The following is a 17819-nucleotide window of genomic DNA, read 5'->3' as shown; positions in this document are numbered from 1 at the left end:
CAGGAACCTTCAGAATCTGTGTGCCCTTTAACCTGTTTATTTCCAAAAAGCCACACCTAAGGGACTTTGTACCAAGTTTACAGATAGGGAAAACAGGTGAGGGAGCTTACCCAAAAGCACCAGCTTATGAGCAGCAGAGCTAAGACTCAGTGTTGAGTCACATTCCAAGAGCAGTAGGGTTCTCTTCTTTTCTGTACCATGATATTTCCCTATAGGGTTGTTGGGGGCTTTGCGACTCTTTCAGGGCTCTCTATGTCCCTGGCTGAGGAGAGTTTTTGCAGAGACCTGGTCTGTACTAGAGAGAAATGGTTTGGAGCTAGCTTGCAGTGAGGAAGTAAGATAAAGCTGTGGAGGGCTCTGGCACCCAGGGGAGCAGAGGTGCGGTGAGCAAATGAAGCATCATCCAACCATGTCTCCCGTGTGTGGGTGGCTACACCCAGAGAGGCCTGGCTCAGCCCCTGTCTCCATTACTTACTGTCCTGGTTGAATAGTGTCCTCCCCAAATTCATGTTTACCCAGAATCTCAGAATGTAACCTTATTTGGAAAGAGGGCCTTTGCAGACATAGTCAGTTAATTAAGAATCTCAAGATGAAATCCTGGATGAAGGTGGGCCCTAAATTTGATGGCTGGCATCCTTAAAAGAGAGAAGATAGAGACGCAGAGTAGAAGAAGCCATGTGAGAAGGGAGGTGGAGATAGGGTGATGCACCTACACGCCGAGGAACACGGAGGAGTGCCAGCAGTCTCGGGGGCTGAGTAATAATTTCTTCTTTGGGGTCCCAGAAGGAATCAACCCTACCCACACCTTGATTTGGGACTTCTGGCCTCCAGAACTGGGAAAGAGTAAGTGTTGTTTTAAGCCACCGGTTTGTGGTGATTTTTTTTTACGGCAGACAGAAAGAAGAAACTAACACACTTGCTGACTATGTCCTCTGGGAGAAACCACTAAGCTCTCTGTGCCTGGGTTTCAGCACATGGAAAACAGGCCTAATGAATGGGAAAGACCTTGTAGGGGTTCTGAAGATGATAAATAATACATGCAAAGAACCTACACATATTGGGTGATTATTACTTTTGTGATCCCACTGTCCCTTCTGAGAGGACCCTCTCTGGAACCTGTGGACACCTAGCCCTGTCAGTCGAGCTTTCAAAGGTAATGTACATCAGCCCACGTTATGTGTTCCTGGCATTTCAAGGTGGCTTCTAGCCTCAGCACACCCCGTTGCTTTTAGATGCAAGCACGTACTGTCAAAGTCTCATATCCCCCTTAGAACCATAAACGCTCTAATAGCAGTAACGGGCAACCTCGATCATGGCTAAACGTGATTACGTTCCACATAAAAATATAAAAGCTCATTTGAGCTGGGGCTCCCTGTGGGCCCATTGCCTGTACTTTTATTGAAAAGCCCACATTCCTGACTCTGTGAGCACTGACGTCAGAGCCCAGGAAAGCCGTGAAGTGCCAGGGCAGCCCGAGGAGCTGGGCTCCACTGGGAATCTCTGCCTCTGCTGTGGTCTGTGATCCAGAGCCCCACACTTAATTTCCTGGTAACTCCTATGCTTGGAGCTCCTCGTATGTGCTGGCCACGTCTCTGGTTTTACTCCCCTACTATATTCTCAAGGTCCAGCTGAGTGTCAGGTGCAGGAATGGACCGACCTCAGAGGACATGGATCTCTTTTCCTTCCCTACCCAAGGCCTGGTCTCTCAGTCCTGCTGCATTCTCCCCTGTCCATCTGAGTCTTGCCTTTTAGCCTCACGCCACAGCTCAAGATTCAGCCACACTCAATCTCTGTCCACTCTTCTGTGGTCTGTGCCATTCACCTCTTGGTTTTCACTCATGCCTGTCCCATTGCTGGGAACATTGTCCTGTTCTCCTTTGCTGATGCTTGCATGTTCCATAGGTGTCAGCACAGATATCGCTTTTATTACTAGATGCTTTCTGGTGCCTAAGTTGGGCAGGGTTCTCTCTCCTATGGCCCAGCTCTGCCTCCCGAATCACCCTGACCCACCATACCTTCCCACTTGTCGACTTCTCTGGACTTTAAACACCATGATGTCCCAGACCAGGCCTTCTTCCTTCTGCGCCCAGTGCTGGCAGAGTCTCTGACTCATGGTAGTCCTTGATAAGTATTGGGTGGGGATGAACTGACAAACTGCAGAGAGAAGAACAAGTCTCCATAGAGGTAGACACAAAGGGGAAGGAAGGACAGGAGGGAGACAGAATGCTCTGTCAATATAGTGATAAATACAGTAAAATGTGATTCTGCAAGCATTGTCTCATTTAATCCTTGCAACAACCCCATGAGAAAGCTAATATTGCCTCCCTCTCTTTTCCTTTTTTTTTTTCTTCCTTTTCTTCCCCTTCCCTTCCCCTCTCCTTTTCAGGTCTCACTCTGTTGCCCAGCCTGGAGTACAGTGGCACCATCTCAGTTCACTGCAACCTCCGCCTCCCGGGTTCAAGCGATTCTCCTGCCTCAGCCTCCTGACTAGCTGGGATTACAGGCACGCACCACCACGCCCAGCTAATTTTCCTATTTTTAGTAGAGATGAGGTTTCACTATGTTGGCTAGGCTGCTTTTAGACTCCTGACCTCAAGTGATCCACCAGCCTTGGCCTCTCCAAGTACTAGGATTACAGTGCTAGGAGCCACCGCGCCCGGCCCCCTGTCTTGTCTTTTACACAAGAAAAAGTGGTCAGAGACGTTAACTTGGTCAGTGCCAAAAACATTGAAAGTGAGTAAGGCCAAGATTTTCATCTAGATTTGTTAGACTCTAAATCCAAATTCACAAGATCAGAATATGACAAACCTAAGGAACAAAATTCTAGGAAACATTTCTAGAAACTGTGACTATTGAAAAAGCACAGACCTAGGGAATCAAATTATTTTCACTGCCACCAGCACGTGGGTAGGCCTGGGACAGATTCCATGCTCTGGACCCCAGATTCCTCAGCAAGAATAGAAGGGGCTAGAGACATCAGGGCATTGGATCTGGTGATTTCAATGCCCACTCAGCTCCAAAGCATTCTTGAATGATGCATAATTTAGGAAAAACATATATATTGACATTTACTGATGGGGGAACAGCTGTCAGCATCAGATTTTTGTTGTATGCCTTAAAAAAACAGATTATACAGAAATATGCATGTGTGTGTGTGTATGTTTCGACGTATATAAACCCATGATCTGAAAAATGGAGGCTTGTGGAAACCTATTAATGTCTGCTGTTCCACCCAACATCCTCAGAGAAAAAAATAAACAACTTTTTGAAAGTACCGCTCTGAGGTCAGACCAAATACTGTGGCCCCTTCCAAGGTGTTTGCCTTGATTTGCCTGGATTCCTATTCGTGTGACATCTCTTCTAATTCAAGGACATGATAAATTCAATGTGTTGCGTTATCAGTCAGGACTGGCAACAGTGATGCTGAACAAGCCTGGTGAAAGGAAAGAGAAGGCAGGCTAGAGCCCAGACACATTCACAAACCTTACAAAGAGGACAGGCTAGTTAGGGCCTGTAGTTCTACCTCTCTTTATAGTTGGTGTAAGGAGAGTGGTAATCGTAATGTCCAAAAATATATGGGCTGCATAGTTGCTTAGTAAGCTGTGGGTATGTAGTTTCTGATAAAGAGATTACATTGTTCATCTATTGAATATATTTACACTTACACAATGTTCCAGATACCGTACTTGGCAATGGTAGTTAGCCCTTGCTCTTGCGAAGTTTATAATGAAGTTAGGAAGTGTGGTTTGCAGAATAATGATCCTTCAAAGTGTGCAAATCCTAACCCCGGAACTTGTAAAGATAATTCCTTACATGACAAAAAGAAATTTTCAGATGTGAAGGACTTTGAGATGAGGAGCTTAACCTGGATTATGCAGGTGCTTACAATGTTATCACAAGGGTGCTTGATGAAAGAGGTGGACAGAAGGGTCAGGAGGCTTTGGCGATGGGGAAGAGGCCACAAGCCAAAGAAGGCAGGTGGCCTCTAGAAGCTGGGAAGTGTAAGCAAATGGATTCTCCCCTAGAGCCTCCAGAAGAAACATAGTCCTGTGGATCCATTTCAGACTCCTCACTTCCAGAACTGTAGGAAAATAAACTTGTGTTATTTTAAGCCACTAAGTTTGTGACACCTTGTTATGTAGCAATCAGAAACGAATAGAGGGAGAATGGCTTTAATCAGAAAACTAAAAGACTAAATACATAATTTCACAGTGTGGCTCTGGAGTGATAGGAAGGAGAAGAGGATGGTATGAGCAGGTCCAGGAGAGATGGTGAAAATCATTGGTTGGAGAAGACTTCCCTGAAGGAGAAGGATACTGATGTGTGAGCTGAGGCACATCAGGAGAAAATTCCACATACAGTATATTCTGAGTGAGGGCCCCAAGCAGGAAAGGAACATGGCATGGTTTAGAAAGTGGAGGGAGGGCAGAGGGCCTGGTGCACAGAGGGTGAGGTGGAGATGGCGCAGACTCAACCTAAAACATGTCCATGGGACAGTCATGACAGCCTTGGCAAGCTGGCTTAAAGACTTGGGTTCTTAACCGAAGATAAATGGGAATATTTTGAACTGTGTTGCACTGTAGTGAGACTTGGTCAGATTCATACTTTGGAATTGTGCTGTCCAGTTTAGTAGCCATTTGCGATGTGTGGCTCTGTCCCTTTAAATGGCTACCATTCAGTCCCACTAGCTGCATTGCAAACACTTAATAAGCCCACGGGGCTCGTGGCCCCCACACAGAATAGGAGGTCTAGAAGATTCCCTGCACTGCAGAAAGTGGAGTGGACGGTGCTGATTCAGAAGAAACACCTGGCCGCAGGGTGGAGTGTGGACCACATAGAGCTAAGAATGGCTGTGGGAGAGCATCTGGGAAGGAGCTTCCCAATATTCCAGGTGGGCTGATGCTGGTTCAACCAAAGATGGTGGTAGTGGGTACGAATGCAAGTGGATAGATTTGAAATCAGTTTAGCAGGTGACCATGAATTTTGTTTCTCAGATATTGGCAAGTTGCAGCCCTGCTTTGGCCCTTCATTAGAATTGTTATCTAAAAGGAACTGCTCAAGTTCTCAGAGCCTCAATTTTCTCACCTGTGAATGGACATAATCCCTATTTCAAAAACAATATGATGATATAAAATCCCTGGAATAATGGATGCTGAATAAAGGGCACATCTCATATCTTTTATACATTTCTAACTTAAAGTGGTCTCCCGGATACTGTTAAAAGGGAGGTGACCCAGGTAGGAACCAGTCTCCACACCCCAGTGGGTGCAAGGGGGCTTGAAAATGCATTTGGATAGCTATTTCTTTTTTTCTTTTTTGAGATGGAGCCTCACTCTGTTGCCCAGGCTGGAGTGCAGTGGTGCACTCTCAGCTCGCTTCAAGCTGTGCCTCCTGGGTTCATGCCATTCTCCTGCCTCAGTTTCCCAAGTAGCTGGGACTACAGGCACCTGCCATCGTGGCTGGCTAATTTTTTTTTTTTTTGTATTTTTAGTAGAGACGGGGTTTCACTGTGTTAGCCAGGATGATCTCGATCTCCTAACCTCATGATCCGCCTGCATCGGCCTTCCAAAGTCCTGGGATTACAAGCGTGAGCCACCGCGCCTGGCTTTGCATAGCAAATCATTGTGGAATAATAAACAGCTACTGACCAGGTGGGCCCTTGCTTTCCAAAGCAGAGATTGATCAGAGTGTCTCCCACTCAGCTGGACAAGCCTTTGACTTTGGTGTGAAGGTCCCGGGGAAAAGTACACAGGGAAGGAGCCATATGCAGAAAACGAGCAATTCTGTTCCCACCATGACGGCAGGGTGCCCAAATGGAGCTATTTTGTAGTCAGAATGCCACATAGGACCACACTAGGAGATCGAGCTTGGGGGAAGCAAGGAGAAGAACGTGCCATCCGTGTAGAGAAGATAATTGAATCCATGGGAGGCCGACTGGGGCTCATTTCACAGGGAGCCGCACAAAAGCGCATGACTCGTTCCAAGACAATACAGGTCTTCAAAGAGACCTGCTAAGGGGAGCGCATTACTATATTAAGGGCACAACATACCCTAAGTGAGACACACTGTTATGCCTCTTCTTCCCAGCCACAGCCTGAAAATAGCCATAAAAGAAATGAAGTATATTTGCCTTGTTAACACAGTTTGTATTACATATTCATAAACCATTTTGTGAAACTGCAAGGGAAAGATTCAATTGTCTTGGAAGCTGATAATGGCCAAACAGCCACACAGAAAGCAGGAAGCATGTTATGGCATTAGCTGCACAATGAATGAAATGCAACGCCTATAATAAACCCATTCAGATATAAATTATGGCAGGGTAGATGCAATGTTTGTTAAGCAATAAAGCTTGCCACCCTACACGGGAAATTGAATGAGAATTATCATAAAATATGGTGGAGAATGTGCTAGGAATCTGGCTCCTCAAACTGGGCTTAATCAAAACAATGTAGAGAGCAGTTTTCCAGGAACAGGAAACCAAAAGGAAACGATAACACTGGGTCCTAAGGGCATTTTGACATTGTGACCCTAAATACCCTTACTTGTAAGAAATTCCGCAGAGGACATTTATATTTTTGAAAAAGTTTTGTTTTGATTTTTCCTTGGAGAATTACCAAAATGTCTTGAGCTCTGGAAATACAAAATTTGACCAATAATTGGCTTCCTGGTTAGATAGGGAAGTAATTCAAGGACAGGGAACTTGTCCAAGTGACACTGAGCTCTTAGTTTCCCTTGGAAATGGTTGAGGTTGTTGATTCCCAGTGAGGCAACTGGGTCTCGGAATGCCCTGTGAGATGTTTGACTGGGTCCCAGAAGGATGTGTGGCTTATTTTTCTCAGAAGACCTCCTTGAATCTTCCACACATACTGCTAAATGAATAGAAGGGTACTTTGTGTATTATCTCCTAAAGCTGGGAGCTTGAGTTTATCTTAGACTCCACTTTCTGGGAAAAATAAAATAGAACAAAATAAAATGAAACAAGAATTAACCCAGCATGATGCAGGCTTTCAGGTATTGTTACTTGAAAAGAACTGCAAATATTTTATGGCTTTACAAGTTGAAGTCAATGTTTTTAGTGTACTGAGAACAATGAAAAATACCTTAGGAATGTCTTATACTCCCAGCGTTGGATTAAGAGTGTTCGGAAGCCAAAAGGAATTTTCTGCCTGCTAATAACATTACCCTGCAATCTAATGAAATAATCTCCCTAAAGCCAGGTTTATGGAATAAGCTGATTTCCCATTTGTGGTTGAAAATAAAACAAACAAATGTCCTCTTTGGTCAATTTGCCACTCAGTCCATATACTATAAAACTATGCTTTGGAAATAACAAAATTGTATGACTTAATGGGTCAATTATGACATTTTAGAGATACACATTTTTACTGACCTGCAGTGAAGTAACCAGAGAATTTAAATTGGCAAAAAGCTCCAACACGTGGAGTTGTCAGCGGTAAATTCAGCTGTATCATCTTCATTGTCTTCATAGACGGTATGTATATATTTACCCACACATGTGTACATGCATACGTATATGTAAGAATCCACTAGAAAAACTAGGCATTGACAAAAGATTGGAAAATATAAATACGTAAGATTCTACATTTTTGTACATTTTAGAGATGAGATCTCACTGTGTTACCCAGACTGGAGTGCAGTGACTATTCACAGGCACAATCAACACATACTACAGCCTCCAACTCCACTCCTCAAGTGATCCTCCCACCTCAGCCTCTGAAACAGCTCATGCCACAGCATCCAGCTCAAGATTCTAAAACATTAACAACAAAACAATCTCTACTTCCCTCTCCTCAATGAAACTCATTCTCCTTACTCCTTTTCCTAGTTAAGATGAAATAATTGCCAAGTATTTGGAAAGGTAATCATAGTAACAGAGTACTGAAATAAAACAAAGACAAAAGTGTCCCTCAATATCCTGTCTAGGAGCATAGCACCAGCTGCCTGCCTTTGTATGGCTGTTTATTTCTTCCTTGCTATCATCTCATTTGCTTCTCATGAATATCTCTGCAGAGCAGGAATCACTGTAGCCATTTTACAGATTAGGGCATAGAGGAATCTCATGTGTCATTAAGAGGGAAGCAAACAAACAGCAAAAATCAAAACACCTTCAGCTGCAAGAAACAGATACCTGAACTTAAAGTGATAAAACACATGGGAGTTTTCTTGTCCTGTATAACAAAGAAGTCTAGTGGTAAGCCTTCCAGAACTTTCTGAATAGACTATGCTGGTAAATGACTACACCCTTTTTCTCTTTCCTCACCACCATCCTGTAGACTTTTCAGGATGAAAAGGGGTGAAGGACAAGAGGATGAATAGCCACACTGCAGAGATCGTCCCTTTACGTCACCAAAACCAAAGCTTCCCCAGAAGCCCATCCTGCAGACTTCTCCACATTCGTTTCATTGATCAGAGGTTGCTGCTTGCCCACCTGTAGCTGAGGAGTGGTCAGAGAGAAGGGACTGAGGAAGGGGTCAGGTCAGCCAACCTATAGCACCTGACACACTTAGAAATCTTTAAATATTTGCACAAGTTTGTACCTTTTAAAAAAAGAACAGGGGCTTGTAGACTTAGCTTTCAAAGCTGGTGTTCTTTTCATTATGCCTAGCTATCTGCATTGTTTATCAACATTTTTCTTTTGGCTCAAAATTATACCTATCAATTATATCTTTGTTAAAGCAAAGAAGTTTCTAAGTGAATTTGCCCAATTGGTACTTTATACATAATAGAAATCCCACTGAACTTGATAGGAATTGGACAGATCCAGCCACTGAAGATTTCCAAGTCCTGGTTTATGATTCTGAATCAGTTTAATCAATTTGGATAATTTAGTGTAATTTCTGAGCCATTTGGTCTTTATGGAGAGACTAGGTGAGGCAGCTGTTAAGCCAGCTTTTTAGAGCCTTCTAAGCACAAGGGGCTCTACTTCCAGTTGAAAACCCTAATGTGCATTATATTTCTCTCTGAAATGAGCATTGTATAATCCTCACACTAATGTGCATTATAGATTTGTTAACCAGGATAATAGTGATTGTGTAACTAGTGTTACCAGCCATTTCCCTCGCCTGGAAAAGGATCAGAGTTTCAGAGTCCAAGGGAAAAAAACACAATTTCCCTTTGAAAATATCCTTGATATCAACTCACCTGCATCTAGACTATGGGCACAGCCAATTTAGTGTATACACCACTCAACGTAGATAATTCAGTATGACCATATTCCACAGCACAGCCTCTTTCATCTTCCATGCAACATGTATGTAAGAGGAAAGCAGAAAAATAGCTGGGAAAAAACCCATACTACAGGCTACACCTGCCTCTAAGCCAACATTTACCTCTAAGACAATCTTCAGGGAAATGGAGGAAGCAAACATTACGTCCCACGCTTAGATCACCAACACTTTATCCAAAGCTCAGGGTCTCTGTTTAATAGAATTTGGTTGAGGTAGAAACTCTCTCAAAGTTTCAGTTATCTACAATATTTCTGTGCAATAAACCACCCTAGAATGTAGTGACTTAAGACAACACCCATGAACTGGCCTGCAGTTTTGCAGTTTCAGCAAGGTTGGGTGGAGGCGGGTTGTCTCTATTCCAGATAGATGTTGCTGTCATGTGACTCATTCGTCTGAGTGCTCTGCTGCAGGGAATGTCTGGTGGTGGCTGGTTTTCTCTCTCTCTCCGCATGGTCTCCCACTCAGGTGTCTAGTCTGAGCTTCTTTACGTGATAGCTAGATCCCCAGAGAATGACTGTAGAACCTTCCAGGACTCGTAAGAACTGTATTTCAGAATTCACACGTCACTCTGCCACATCGCACTGGTCACAGCAAGCACAGGCCCACCTAGATTTCTGAGATGCGGAAACATACTCCAACTCTAAGCAAACCGTGCCATGCTGTCACAGGGATGGCAGGGATGGTTGGTGGCCATCTGTGCAGACAACTTATACACCCAGCATTATCTCTGAAGACCATCAATTACCTCGAGGAGTCATCTTGCTTTCCCAGAAACCTATGCATCCTCCACATGGAGCAGTAGTGCCGAGGAGAGAGTTTCAGAGATTCTACATCTCACTCTCCAACTTTATTACTGTCATATTTTGGTCAAGTTGCTTAATGTCTTTAGGCTTCAGTGTTAGCCTCAGTCGAATAAAGACGGCATCAGTCCCCTCCTTATAGGCTACGTGAAGTATTTTATGGAGTTAATCCATATTAAACTACTGAGGGTAGTGCCTCCATAGAATTGGAGCTCAGTGACCTTGAGTTATACTGCCTTCACCTCTATCCTAAAAGCTTCCAAGGGTGAGACTGGTGTCTTCTTCTTTGTACCCCAGAGAAAAAACTAGCTTATGGCAGGTACTGAGCAAGTGCGCAATAAATGAATGATGAACCAGGCTATCTTGTTCTTTAATTATGAAATTATTTATTTAATGAAGGCAGAGATTTATAAAAATATCAAAATGGTGCAGCATATGTTATATGTGCCGTTGGCATGAGCACTTACCCATTCATTCATTCAGCACATATTTATTGATCACTTATCATGAGCTTGGCAGTCTATTTGGTTCTGGAGATCACACAGTAAATAAGCTATGCACAGTCCCTGTTCTTATGGTCCTTATATTCCAGTGAGAGGAGGAAAAAAGGTAAATGGAAGCACAGAAGATAATGTTTGATAGTAAAATATGTGTTACGAAGGAAATAGTTACATGATAAAGTGCCCGATGGAACCAGGAGTGGGATGGGGTGCAGCTTGGGTTGGCAAATCAGCTCTGGAAAAGTTGGAATTTCAACAGAGATTTAAAGAAGAGAAAATGTCAATCACTGACAGCTCTGTGGACAGAGTGTTCCAGAAAGAGAGAGGAGCAAGAACAATGGCTTGTGGTGGAAATGAATGTAGTGGGTTCTAAAAATATGAAGAAGCCCTGAGTGCCTGGATCATGGTGAACAAAAAAGAGGGAAGATAGGCAGGGGCTAAATGGTGTGGCCCCTTTGACTGAAATTTTACTCTGAGTGCAATGGAATACAGTGGAAGGGATTTAAACATGACAGTTGAAAATAACTTCCCTTCTTTGGATTTCATCCTTCGATTGTTTTATTGCTGACAGATGGACCTCCAACACAGCTGTCGTCTCACATCCATGGACGTTGGGAAATCCTGTTCTTTGGAGGTATGTGTGAGTGAGAAGAAGTGGTGGTGGTGGTGGTGTAAGGTTGTTGGAGAGGATCCTTTCCTATCAGCATTGGAAATATATTGATCTCCCAGAGCAAAATCCAGATTGTCCAGATTCGTTCTGCACCAAAAATGAAATGATGATATTGTACGACAACAACAGCCACTTATTTCACTCTGAGCCTGTGCCAGGTACTCTTAGAGCTTTACAAACATTGTTGTGGTTGATTTTCACAGAATCCCAAGACATCAGTGCTGTTGGTTTCTTCCTTTTACAGATGAGCACACTGAGACTCTGCAAGGTGAAGTGCCAGCCCAAGGCTCACCAACCGGGGGTGGGGGGGAGGATTTGAATTGAATGCCTGGACCTTCTCTCTCCAGCACATTTCAAAATTCTTCTCATCTGCACCTCCTCCCAAGAAACCTCCCCAGACAGCACAGATAGAAGGGGAAAGAAACTTGGTGCTAAGTTACAAGATGTTCTCTAGAACTTGCGTAAATCATAGGGTGGGAGAACTGTGCTGGTTTTCCAACAATGATCCTAATGAGCAATTTAGCGATGAGCGGTGCACATGTGTTGGGGGCTGAAACACAGTCTGCCTTCGGCACACATTTGTATCATTGTTTGGTGTCTGTATACAACTTGAGATTTCCAAAATGCTACCCAAGGAAGTGGATGAATGGCATTCCTCCAATTTTATAGATTCGGGGCTGAGGCAAGCTAAATGTTGGCCTCAAGTCACACAGAAAGATGATGGAAGCCTCAGAGGCCCAAATGGAGAAGTCGTATCCCATACCATCCGTCCAAATGTCAAATGACTTAACTTTCACCTGCGGTCAGTATTTCCAGGATAGGTTTTCTAGGTCATGCTTCATCAATCACTTCTTTCATTTATTCAACAAACATTAAATGCCTCCTAGGTCTCAGGCACTCTGTTACGTGAGGGAGTACAGGGATGCATCAGACAAGGTCCCAGCCATGGAAAAACTGGTCTTGCTGTGTTGCCAGACTGGAGTGCAGTAGCGCGATCTCAGCTCACTGCAACCTCTGCCTCCCGGGTTCAAGCGATTCTCCTGCCTCAGCCTCCTGAGTCACTGGGACTACAGGTGTGCACCACCATGCCCAGCTAATTTTTGTAGTTTTAGTAGAGATGGGGTTTCACCATGTTGGCCACGATGGTCTCGATCTGATGACCTCGTGATCCCCTGCCTCAGCCTCCCAAAGTGCTGGGATTACAGGTGTGAGTCACCTTACCTGGCCAAGATGTCTACCGTTTCTCCTTGGACCTCTGCCTTCTTTCAATTTCAGTGTGTCCCAGCCCAATCCAGTGGTGGTTAAAGATGTGGTCTCTGACATAAGACTGCCTGGGTTCAAACCCTGGCTCAGGGTGACCTTGAACTAGTGCTTTAAGTTGTCTGCCCTCCAGTTTTTGCATCTATAAAGCTGTGAGATTAATAGTACATAATCATACATAAATAAAAGAATTGTTGTGCAAATAAAATAATACGATGCAGTGTTTCTATAGTTCTTTGATGATAAGGATCACCCAGGTCACTAGTTAAGCATGCAGCTTCCTGGGACACTCCCTTGGAAATTCTGATTCAGTGGTTTTGGGGTCCAAGACTTTGTGATTTGTTTTTGCTTGTTTTAAACCAATATTCCAGATGATAGTTTTCACCAGGATAATCTGGAAAACACTAATACAATGCATGGAGAGCAATGATTCTCAACCTTGGCTGCACATTGAAGTTACCTGGGGCACTTTAAAGATACAGAAGCCTGAGTTACACTAAAAAACTTCTGTTTCAATAGGTCGGGATATAGATTGGGGGGTTTAGGGTCTCCCCAGATATTTGTAATGTGTAGCCAAGTTTGAGAATACCTGATAGAACACATTTAGCACAGTGTCTGGCACAAGCAATGTGCAATAAATACATCATCATTATTATCATCTTTATTGTTCCACAAGCAGCTAAGAAACATACAATTAGGGAGAAAATTAAGAGGGTCAACACACATATAAGATTAATGACAAAGGGATCCTAAAATTCTATGGCATTTAGATTCTTTCATGGTCTCCTAACCTTAAACATTTTCGTTTTTTCGCTTGGTTAAAGCTCTGTCGGGAACAAGATCCTATTTTTTTGTTTTCATTTTTATATATTCGCTCAAAGAGTCACCCAATGTCTTATAATAGTAGGTACTACATAATGATTAGTATGTAGATTAAATAAAATGAATGCATTTGACAAATGCTTTGATTTTGTATTTGACAAAATACTACAGCAATGATGAGGAGAAAGATAATTTCAGACCGTGGAAGAACATGTGAGTTGACACTTGAAGAGTGGTTTTAATTTTACTGAGTGGAGTGAGGCTATTTTGGCAGGAGAAATGGCTTGAGCAAATTTGGAGAAGATTCTGTGAAGTATGTACAAAGAAAAAGGGATAATCAAATTTGACTGGAGTGTTGGATATAGGAAATATCACAAGGAGATCTGAGCTAAAAGGGTAGGTGGAAGAGGCACAGGGAAACTGAGGCATGGAGCAGCTGTGTCACTTGCCCAAGGCATACCATGGTTGGTCTGGAATTTGAAGCATGGCTGAGGCAACTCCCACAACACACAACTTGAAGCTGCTATGCCCTACTGTTTCCTCGTGTCTTGAAATATAGGGGGTTATTGAAACATTCCTAAGCAGAAGCATAAGAGCCTCAGATTGACTTTGCAGCATAATCCTCTTGGCAACTGTGAGGAGGAAAGACTAGAGACCTAGAGATCAAGAGATTGGTTTCTGCCGAGGCCTTTCCTTCTTACATAGTGTGAGTAACATACATGCTTACCACAGACAAACAAAACCAGTGCTGAGGTCAGTACACAAAGTACATAAACACATCATGCCTTTTAGTTCCCTAGATGGAGGCAGGCCACAGATTTACATCCTAGTGGTCTGGCAGCTTACACAAAGAAGAGCACAAAGGAAAACCAAATTGTCACTCAAGGAATGTCCAGCCCTCACTGTTACTGACACCAGAAAGCAAATCCCTGCTGAGGTTCTGAAAGGGAGGGACCCTTGCAAAATGCTGAAAGTTGCTCTCCTGGTTGAAAACAGCAGAGTCCGTAGTACAACTTCCTGAATGGTCCTTAATAAAGGAGGTCTTGCCCATGAGGAAGGCTCGATTTTAATGCTGCTTTCAGGTTCTGGACACTCAAAACTTCGTATTTGTAAAGGATTTTCCTTTATATATTACTATACATAAACATAATAATTTTTATAAATTTTTAATAAAACCATGCTTTTGCTTCCCAAAAGGAATGGTTGACTTTTTAAAGTTGGCTAAATGATCAGTTCCTACTATATTCTATTTTATTTCTAGTGTTGGAAACCTAAGACTGGGCTTTTCAATATGTATATTGTAATTTCTTGCTGTCATATCTTAAACATGTATAATGAAATGTCAATAGTTACTGTGGTATATTAATAGGAATCTTCCTAATGATACATCAAACAGGACAGTAGCAGCTCAGCCTTGCTCCCTTGATGGTTTTAAGTGGCTTTATGCATTCTTTGTTCCTTTTTTGTCTAGAATCTTAGGTCCTCTTGTTTCAAGCTGCCTAAAGTTCATCTAGCCATGATCCTTGTTCCTTCCTTTTCCACCACTTCCCAGTTATAAGATGTTGAAGATTCAGCTTAAACAATGTCACCACCATCCTTGTTGTGGGACGGCGATATCAGGGAGGCAAAGGGGGATGGAAAAGCAATAAATGAACAGTAATTAAGCACATGCTTTGTGTTGGGCACTTTACACTTTACCTATTTGAATGAGACAACACACTAAGTGATATGTACTAGTCTCCCAGATTAACGAGGGTGAGGTTCATAGAAGCCAAACAGCATGGATTAATGTTTACACAGTTAATAAGTGTCAAAGAAAAATTCCATTTCAATTCTGACTTCAGTGCCTAGGTTCTGTCCATGGAAATACACATTCCCAAGGATAAACCTGAAAACATAGGTGCAGCAGGTTTCCATTCCAGGTGAAATGATGTATGCACATTCCATCCTGTCTCTTCTACTGAATGAAGCTATTAAAACTCAATATAATGCTTAGAGAAGCTGTTTGAAGGCTCTGAAGGTAAAGAGTAGCATAGTAGATTGGGAAACAGACCAGAATTCAAAGTACCATTGATCCTGTGGTGAGTTTACTATCTTCTTTCTTCCTCTATCCTACGGCCTGGATTGAAGGCAGCTCAAAACACAAAAGTGGGCATCCATGAATACAGAAAGAACTCACAACCATCTAACTCTGCCTTAAGCAAAGGAAAGGGGACTTCCAATGCTCAAAAACAGTGGGGGAAATCCTGCACTTTGGAAAATTTTTGCTCTCTTGAGCCCCAGCACCCAGCTGATCATTACATGGTGGTGGCAGTGCAGTGTCAGTGATGGCGATGAGGATGAACAAACTACTATACTCTGGTGAAGACGAACCTTCCTCTCTCATTGGTTCCAAAGATGTGGCAAATCCTAGTTGCTTTTTCCCTCTCCTGTCTTCCTACCAGTTGTTTGTGGATGTAGGTACAATTGTAGGAAACCTGCAGCAGGGCAACGAAATTAAAGCCCCAGCTGTGTGGTGGGGAACCAAAACAAAGAAGCCTCGGAATGGCAGGAAGTATCGGGAAGGGAGGAACTTAAGAAAATACAGTAAATCCCTTATGTTATGTATGAACTCCTGGGTTGACTGTCCCACTGAGCATGTCTGTTTCTAATCACAAAGAGCATACCAAAGACTTGAAGAATTGAACTAAAGGACAGACCACCACCCAAGTCTCAGAGAGCTCACTGGGTGGGGCACAAGCAGGACAAATCCAAATAGCACTATAGTGTTTGAAAATGGGACTGAACTTGCAACTACAACCAATAAACATTTGGGAAAAATTTGCAACCTGACCCAATAGGGTTGATTGCATGCTAAAACAAAAATGTCAGTGTTTACTATACAATTTTAAGATCCTATGTTCGCTAGCTTAATATTTAAAAAAATCCAGGATATAATCCAACACTACATGGCATATGAAGAACCAGGAAAATATCCACTTGAATGGGAAGAGATAAAAGCCAATGACAAGATGATACAAGTATCTGATAAAAACTTTAAAACAGTTATGATTAAAATATCCAAGAAGTAAAGATGTATAATTCTTTAAATACTTAAAATGTCTTTAAGATAGTCTTTACTATCTGTATTTATCAGGATTCTCCTGAGAAACAGGACAAATGATATACACAGATAAAGAGAAGGATGTTTTTCCTTAATTTTTATTTTTAGTTCTGGGGATTCATGTTGGATACATGGGATTCACAATCTGCTTGCTCATTGTACCAATTCTTATGTTAATCTCATCCAGAAATACACTCACAGACATCATGAGTGTATAATTTTGGAGAAGAGTGGAATGATAGTACTTTTCACCAAATAGAAGATATATACAAAATAAGAATTTTAGAAATATAATTAAATAACAACAACAACAACAAAACACTGAATGTGTTCTTTGTCAGAATGGAGATTAAAGAGGAAAGTCAGTGTATAAACTTGAAGACAGATCAATAAAAACTCAACCCAAAAGGATGATAGAAAAAAAGACTTAAGAATGCCAAAGGGTTTACTTTTGTATTATGGGAGTCTCAGAAGAAAAGGAGAAAGTGTGTGGTACAGAAAAAGATATTTTAAGAATAACTTAAAATGTCTCAAACTTGGTAGAAGACATAAATCTACAGGTTCAGAAAGTTCACTGAATTTCAAACAGCATAAATACAACGAAATACCTTCCAGACACATTATAATCCAAGAATTGAAATCTAAAGATAAAGAAAGAAAAATCTTGAAAACAACCAGGGAAAAACATCATGTTACTTATAGGGGAATCACAATTTGAATGACTGTGCAATGTTTCTCTATGTTTCTCCTCAGAAACCATGGAGACCAGAGAGAGAGGAACATCTTTTAAAGGCTACAAGAAAAGAATTGTTATCCCAGAAATTGACAACCGGTGAAAATATCCTTTAGGAATAAAGGTAAAATAAAGACACCTAGTGGGACGAATCATCCTGGTTTACCCAGGACTGAGAGGTTTCCCAGGATGCATGACTTTTGGTGCTAAAACTAGGTAAACCAGAAGAGTTAGTCACCCTAACATTCTCAGATGAAAAAAACACTGCGAGAATTTGTTGTCACCAGACCAGATGTAAAATATTTCTAAGGGAAGTTCTTCAGCTGGAGGGAAGATATACCAGATTGAAACATGGAATATCAGAAATGAAAGATGAGCAATGGAAATGGTAAATATCTGGTTGAATAAAGTAATGAATTCTTCTCTGAGTTTAAAATATGCTTGATGGTTGCAAGCAACAACATAACGTTGTCTGATGAAGTTTTCAATGCATACATGCACACAGCTATCAGGAAAACCTGCCCCCAATATTTCAATGTAGGTTCTTTCTGTTTTCCGTAAGTGTCGACCATCTGAGAAATAAAGAGTACAAAGAGAGGAATTTTACAGGTGGGTCGCTGGGGGTGACATCACATATCGGTATGACCATGATGCCCACCTGAGCCACAAAACCAGCAAGT

At 42.2% G+C, this 17819-nt stretch overlaps 2 long non-coding RNA genes across 3 annotated transcripts in view; both read left to right on the top strand.

Moving 5' to 3' along the window:
* LOC103233355 (uncharacterized) overlaps positions 1-4135 on the top strand; it is a 378818-nt gene extending 374683 nt beyond the window's left edge. For both annotated transcript variants that reach the window (XR_012092986.1, XR_012092985.1), the window contains one exon: positions 2387-4135. This is a non-coding gene — a long non-coding RNA (uncharacterized lncRNA). The remainder of the gene's footprint in view (positions 1-2386) is intronic.
* A 6246-nt stretch (positions 4136-10381) lies between these two features.
* LOC140711757 (uncharacterized) lies at positions 10382-17572 on the top strand. The gene is made up of 3 exons (XR_012093049.1): positions 10382-11185; positions 11425-12294; positions 17160-17572. It is a non-coding gene; the product is annotated as an uncharacterized lncRNA (long non-coding RNA).
* The last annotated feature ends 247 nt before the right edge of the window (positions 17573-17819 follow it).

The sequence above is a fragment of the Chlorocebus sabaeus genome, chromosome 5 (genome assembly GCF_047675955.1).
Source record: "Chlorocebus sabaeus isolate Y175 chromosome 5, mChlSab1.0.hap1, whole genome shotgun sequence".
NCBI classification, from domain to species: Eukaryota; Metazoa; Chordata; class Mammalia; order Primates; family Cercopithecidae; genus Chlorocebus; species Chlorocebus sabaeus.
The sequence above is the reverse complement of the archived record's forward strand: the minus strand, read 5'-3'. Positions and strand labels throughout refer to the sequence as shown.